Raw genomic sequence first — 8,147 nt, 5'->3', positions numbered from 1 at the left:
GACTACCCCAATTGGGATATAGACGTGAGCTTAATTCAAATTCAAAAATATCTTTATTCAGTAGGTAACATCATTACACTTGGAATCGTCATTTTTTACATAACGAACGTCTCACCTGCCTAAAACTACTGCAGCTTCTCACAACCTGTGTAGCCGGGGAAAAGAAGCTGCGAGAAAAACCTCGGCACATTGTCCTAGACGTTCTTTAAATCATCATCATCACCAGCCCATTAACGTCCCCACTGCAGGGGCACGGGCCTTCCCTATGCATGGATAGGGAGATCGGGCCTAAACCACCACGCGGGCCCAGTGCGGATTGGTGGTTATTAACGACTGCTAATCTAATGCAGCCGGGACCAACGGCTTAACGTGCCTTCCGAAGCACGGAGGAGCTCGAGATGAAATCTTAAAATAAAAACATAAAATAATGTTACATAATTTATTAATTTGGCTGCCTAATATCAGTTCCCAGACAGTATATCCCATGCATTAATATCTTCTAAATAATCACTAACCTTATTATAAGAAACTTTGTAAAAAAGGTTATCCTTTTTGCAAAGTTTCTGTTTAACTACTGCCTTAAAACTGTCTTATGTTATGCGACACGCTCACATGATTTCCAATGTAAGGCAACGATAGGTAACTATTCTTCTTCTATCGTGTGGGTTGAGAGGTGGAGTACCAACCTTATCAACCCTGGTGTGAGGGTTACTATTGAGCCGCCAAAGGCCCCTGACATGGCTCATGTAACGACTACTTACTCACATCAGTAAGTAGTAACCGTGACCAACGATCTGTCCTATTAACTATTAATTTTGATTCTGGAAAGAGATAGATAGATAAAATCTTTAGTTTTGGTATTCGAATGATTTAAAACTGTGACCAGCGAGGTAACATGTATGTCTATGAGAACTATTTCCACTGCATGCCATGCTTCATCATAGTTAATGTCCAAAAACAATAAACAGTTTAAGACTTTAGCAGCCAGACGTCCAAGGCCGCGACACATCTGTGAACGATCTGCCGAAGTAATGTGACTAGTCTGGTTCAAAATATGATGATGGACAGTGACCTAAATGCTATTGTACGTACATACTACATACTATTCTTCTTCTTTAAAGTGTGAGTTATGAGGTGAGTTACCAACCTCATCAACCCTGGTGTCAGGGTTATTATTAGCCGCCAAATGCCCCTGATGAGTCATGTAACGACTACTTCCATCAGTAAGTAGTAACCGGGACCCTTCCGGGGTCAGCAGAGACTATAGAATTCCATTTGCTTCGATCCTGACACGCTTCTCTTCCTTCCTCCACATTAAACAATGGCTTCATACACGCACGCCGGTTCAGAGTAGATGGTATTAAACCTTTTCTAAGAACGTCTCCATTTTTGTCAATGTAAGTCCTTCTCGGTCGGTGTGTTCTTGTTAACACATTCCGATTTTTTAAAAGTCGATTACGTAGTTTAAACTATAAGGCAACAATAAGATCTGAATTTCTAGAGCGTAAACGCAGACGCATTGAATTGCGGCAAAATATTTGAAAATCGAATCATTTAAACCTGTGAAATAAAAATAAACAGTATGCGCGTGCGTCTAGACGGCGTCTCAAGGTCTTCTCGGCGGCATAGTGATATGACGGCGGCCTGCATTCCAATGATTACAGCAAAATAGAAGTTTTGGTTATTACGACCTACATACATACATAAACGCACTTCTATCGTGTGAGTTGTGAGATGGATTACCAACCCCTTCAACCCTGGTGTCAGACTTACTATTGAGCCGCCAAAGGCCCCTGACATGGCTCATGTAACGACTACTTACTTTCATCAGTATTGTAAGTAGTAACAGGGACCAACGGCTTAACGTGCCTTCCGAAGCACGGACATCTTACTTTCGGACAATCAGGAAACGAAGTCCTAAGATAATTATGCAGGTCCGGATTCGATTCTCGATGGGGACGTTGTCGAAATCATTTTGTGAGACCGAATCCGAAAAAGTAAGATGATCCATGCTTCGGAGAGCACGTTAGGCAATGTTCGGCACAGGGGGTATGGAGCAAACTCCACAGCGCTACTCCACTGCGGGTTGGTGGAGGTGTTTGGGCTAGTAGCCCGGGCTAACGGCTTAACGTGCCTTTCGAAGCACGGAATCATCTTACTTTTTCCGGTCACCCGAGTGATTGAAGCCTAAAATGTCCTAACCAATCTGGAAATCACAAAGTGATTTTTGCGGTGCGTCCCCACCGGGATTCGAATCCGGGACTTCCGTATTGTGAGCCCAACGCTCAACCACTGAACATAGGCCGTTGCTATACGTATTTAGTAAATCACATCACCAGCCCATTAACGTCCCCACTGCTGGGGCACGGGCCTTCCCTATGGATGGATAGGGAGATCGGGCCTTAAACCACCACGCGGGCCCACTGCGGATTGGTGGTTATTAACGACTGCTAATGTAGCCGGGACCAACGGCTTTACGTGCCTTCCGAAGCACGGAGGAGCTCGAGATGAAAACTTTTTTTTTGTGGTCACCCATCCTATGACCGACCTTTGCGAAAGTTGCTTAACTTCAACAATCGCAGACCGAGCGCGTTTACCGCTGCGCCACCGAGCTCCTCAAATTTAGTAAATACTGGGTACTAATTTTATATTCACTGTTAGTTCATTAGCTCCCATTAAGAGTGAAAACAAACTAATTACCATGAAATCGGGCCAAGGAGATGCGGTGTTGAAAGGTGCAAAATTTAACACCAAACGATAGTGCTCGCTCTTTGATCTATTCTTAGCTCCATAACAACATTCTATGGTAAGCTTTTTATGGTTCGATAACTACTTAGTGTAAGAAGAAGAAAGAAGAAAGAAAGAAAAAATATTTATTCGACATACTTATTGTTTTAACATAATTAACATAAAATAATACAGTTATGAATGTATGCCGAAACGGTTCCACCTCAGCATAATGCCATAGCCTAGACTATGACGCTGGTTTTCAGTTGAAACCGGTAAGGTAATCAGGTAACACGTTAAACAAAAAATGGACGCAAAGTCTAAGAACATTTTGTAATTTTATAATTAAGTACATATTTTAAATGAATGTGCTGAAAAGTAAAAATATATTTTTAATAAAAAAACTAAATAAAATAATAGGTAAGTATTCGTATATGTTTGTATTCTTATATGACAGTATTTAGTATGTAGTGCAAGATATATAACCAGGTATCTCAGATAAATATTTTATATTAGGTATTACTGTGACTATTATTTTAAATTTACTTGTTAGATTAATATGTTTAAACACCGCATTGGGATTTGTAAAAGTGTTCTTTTACTTTTATTCGGAAGCTTTTAATAGCAGATAGGTTGCGAAATGGGGGAGGGATATTGTTCCATATTTTTGCGGCGGTGTACTTGAAACTACCTTCAAAAGCTGCAGTTTTATGTGGGGGTATCACTAACTGACCAAGACGAATGCGAGAAGAAAACGTAAGTTTGCTATAAAGATAGGAAGGTTTCGTACTTTTGATAATGCCGAAAAGCAGCATTATGTAGTTGGGGGAATAAAGATAAAACCTATAATATCTATTGGGGTAGACAGAATTACATGTCATATGACAATAACTTCAGTTTGTTTTTTACTGACACCCTAGTCCACGTGGATAACGTTACAGTTGCTTTTAAAGAATCACATAAGCAATTCTACAAGGCCAATCACCCTCATGCCTCGTTCACACGTTCGAGTAAACCGGCGAGACAGTGTACTCAATCGGTTGCCATAGCCAAAGAAATATCAACCTTATCTGTTATATGCCAAGAGCTCTGTCACGCTGGTTTACTCGGCATGTGTGAACGAAGCATCAGGTATCAACTTGCGCGTACAAAACTGTGAAACAATATGCGTTAAAACATTAAAACTGTCATTATGCTCAACTACCCTCATATATTATACGGGATATTGTACAGAGCGATGAAACGAGGGTAATTTAAAAATTTACGTCCGTGCTCATCTGTGGCTTTTATACTAGAAGTGATGAGGCGATAAATAATTTGAATCATCATCATCTCCTTAGCATTATTCCCTTCACAGGTTCCGCTTACCTAACCTGAAGATTTGACAGGTTTTTTACAGGTTGGAAGGTCTTCCAACCGGCGAAGTGAAAACCAGCCCAATACAGTTTAGGTTACATACCTCCGAAAATGCATTTCTCGGGAATGTGGGTTTCCTCACGATGTTTTCCTTCACCGCTGAGCACGTGATAATTATCATTTATGATCCAAATATGAATTCGAAAACAAATTCGACAATATTTTTTAGGCCTGTGCTGGATTCGAATCTGCGACCTCAAAGTTAGAGGCAAGCGTTCTATCAACTAGGCTACCACGGCTGCCCGATAAATAATTTGTTTTTTTTTTATTATTTTATAGATCAGTTTCATCGTTTCACCGATAAAATTACTAAGTACTTTGCTTCTTCTGACCATAATAACTTAATATTTGCGCAAAAGAAAAAGTAAAATTATGCTAAATTCCAGGTCCAAAAGAGTTCTCGTACAATCTAAGAATTCTGCTACTTGCTAATCCTCTGTATAGTCTGAATGAATTTTTTGACCTTTGCGAAACATCAAAATAATAATTTCCTTTTTATGCAATACATGTTTTATTATTTATTTATTCCTATGATATATTATTGTAATTTTTGTCATGTTGGTTAACTATATGTGCGTGTCTTACTCTATAATTGTTATAGTAATTATTGTTAATTTAAGAGTAATTACTATGTGTGTGTGTGTCTCTTATGTTTGTATTTATTGTCCTGTAAATTTGTTGTGAACTAAATAATTGAATAATGTACCTATTGTTACCTTAACTAACTTATATTAATTTGCATCTGATGTATATGATTGGTTGTTTGCAAATAAATGAATTGAATTGAATTAAATGAAATGTATAAAATCAGATTTTATAATTATTATTTAAAAGCGACCTATCCAGCCAGTCCATCCACAATAAATATATCTGTGTAAAAATGTGAAATCCCCTGAAGAGCTGTACTTCAAACACAGCTTGTTAAACTGGAAATAACCTAGATTCCACCGCTGTTAACTACCGAATAAAACTCCATACATTTCACCACCACTCCATACACTCACGACCGCAATCCGTATTTTCATTGTGAGTAAAAAACATAGCATTATTACGCCTGTATCACCGACGGGGTAGGCAGAGATGTATAGTGAATACACCCACTCCTCGCCAGCTATATTTTAGTCTCATTAAAAAAGTGGCAAGCCTATTGCATTAACAGGGCCCAAACCTGGAAACCACGTGGTATCAATTATCTACTATACGAACATGAATTCAAACTCATAAAGTCGAATTCAGTTATTTAGAGCCCGAGCCAGGATTCGAACCCGTGACACTACAATGTATGTCACGCTTAGACCGTTACCGATACCGGTATCGTTTAGGTGAATATGCCACTGAATTTCCGATCTGTACTTATAACGCGCGGACGTGTATTACCTAGGGAATCCCGACTCGAGATCCCGCAATTTTCGGGATTTCGTCTAGATCTTAAAAAAAAGGTAAAGTTAGGATGGCTGAAAACTGCTTGTTTGTTATTATTAATTAAAACAAAATATTTTTAGAATGAAATAGAATGAAACCTCAAACCGTTATTTTTCAATATTACTAACTAAATAATTAAGTTTTCTTTGGAAATCAGCATAATCAATACAAAAAAAGTATAACTCAAGGAGATTCGCCCAATCCCGTCAATCTCGAACGGGATCTCGTCATATTATGCATCGGGATTGATCCCGAAAAATTTGACGAGATCTCACGAGATCGGGATTCCGCGAAACCGGGATTGCATTCCCTAGTATTACCTCACTAGGTGTAGATATTATAACCGTTTCCGATTATATTTTTTCCTCCACGGCCGCTGATAAAATATTAATTAATTTAATGTCTCCATTTCGGCGTGGTCAGCCAACTTGAATTATAATTATGCTCATATTTTACAGCATGTGGGGCCGGATGATAATTAATTAAATTATTGAATGTTTTTTTTTTAACTAGGTCATGTTATTTACTGAAAAAAGATATTTTTGAATTTAAATTTAAACTCCTCGCCAGCTTTGTTTAAGTCGTATGTAATAGGGAGCGATCCTATTGGCATTAACAAACATGAACAGAAGTCATAAAATCGAATCAGTGGGCTATGTCCGGCCAAGTAGTTAGTGCCATCTGAGGCAAATCTACAATAAGTCACGTCAAAATATATCAAAAAAAAACAGTGAGTTAGTTTAAAGCCCGAACCGGGAATCGAACCCGAGACTCTACGACGTAATTCGGTGGAGTAAGCGTAGTCACTCAAATTCCAACTATATGACCACAGAAGACAAGAGAAGTATTAAGTATTATTTATTATTCTTTTTTTTTGTTATGTTAGTATCATTATAATATGTTTATTGCACCAGCCCGTGCTCCAATGAATAATCTTCTTTCACCCTAAGGTTGCCTGGCAGAAATTGCTGTTTAGCAATAAGGCCGCCTATTGTGCTTATGTTTTATTCGTATGTTTATGTCCTTTATGTATGTTGTTGTGCAATAAAGTATTATTGATTGATTGATTGATTGAGAAGTGTGTCAGGATCGCAGCAAATGGAATTCTATAGACTCTGCTTACCCCGGTGGGAAATAGGCGTGAGTTTATGTATGTATGTATGACCACAGAAGTGTCATGTAGTTTTAAATCCACTACCTTACGCACATACCAATCGTCCGCTCGAACACCAAACTTCGAAAAAACACACAAAAAGGCAGAATAAAAGAAAGCCGTTACATTCAGCTAATGGTCACTCCACGTGCCGAGTGCTAGTGCCGGGGACCGAGTGCCAAGTGCCAGCAAGTGCTCGGCACATCGACACATTTGCACTCCACTGATTTTATATGGTGCTACATAGTGCTATAGTTTATGGAACGGCTTTACAAGCCATTATTGCACGGCTATTGAGCTTGAAGCAAGAGTTACTTCTATTGACAATAATAATAACATTGGAATGAAATGTGTGTGTTTGTGGGTGAGCGTGGGTGTTTGGATGTGAGTCAGTGAGTGTGTTTTGTTTATTTAAGTGTTTAATTATTATTTTAAGAGGTTGTTTTTTTCTTTTTTTTCTCTTTTGAGTGGGTTGTTTCCGCGCCATACGGGTATTATTATTATTTATAGCATGTTGTAATAATACAGTCTAAATAAAAGTAGGATAATGGATGGGTAGTAGGATATTTTTTTTTTATTATTTAATCCAAAAAAGGTACAATTTTTCTTAAAAAAATAATTTCGCCAAACTAATACCAGTTTGTTGGCGGCCGCTCTTATAACTAAATGAGTATGCACCTTTTGTTGCTTAAAAGAAATTGCTAAATACTTAACAACTATTACAATGGTTTGATAATCGACCTTACTACCCACACGATAAGAAAAAGATTACCATGCTTATAGCGTTTATACATCGATAATGAAAAGAAATAATAGGTAAAAGATTAAAGCAAAGATTCCTGTCTAGCCCTACGACCCGAGGGTCTTGGGATCAAGTTTAATTACATATTCTTAATTATGTACTTGCTAGACAGAGACAGTATGTGTACCTAATAGGCAGATTGTATGCGTGTGATGTGTGTATGTATGCATGCTTGTGCGCATGACTGCAAGTGCGAGTATGCGTGATAGGTTTCTTAAAGGGACAGCGCTTAGTCATAATAATAATAGGAAATACTTATGAGGTCAGCTGATGAAAAGGAAGACGGCGCGAGCGGCCGCTATTGCCTAGTAAGGACTTTCTTAACCTTAGTTTTAATACTGGTTTACTTATACTAGTTTGTTGCCAACCTATTTCATTATAAGATCTTGGTACCAAGTACCTGTCTAGCCTTCTGCCGTAGTAATTGTTTGCTGTATATGTCACAAAGTGCCCCTCACGTACCCGTCTAACTTATTATACCTATTGCTGACCGTAGTTTTATACTCGTTAGCACAGTAGTTTTCAAGCATGATCAAATATTTAACCTTTAAGTCAACTGGCAAAATATTAATTAATGAATTAAGAGTGAGCATGCCACTGAGTGACAATTTATTACAGATACAAACG

The sequence above is a fragment of the Pectinophora gossypiella genome, chromosome 21 (genome assembly GCF_024362695.1).
Source record: "Pectinophora gossypiella chromosome 21, ilPecGoss1.1, whole genome shotgun sequence".
NCBI lineage: Eukaryota > Metazoa > Arthropoda > Insecta > Lepidoptera > Gelechiidae > Pectinophora > Pectinophora gossypiella.
The sequence above is the reverse complement of the archived record's forward strand: the minus strand, read 5'-3'. Positions refer to the sequence as shown.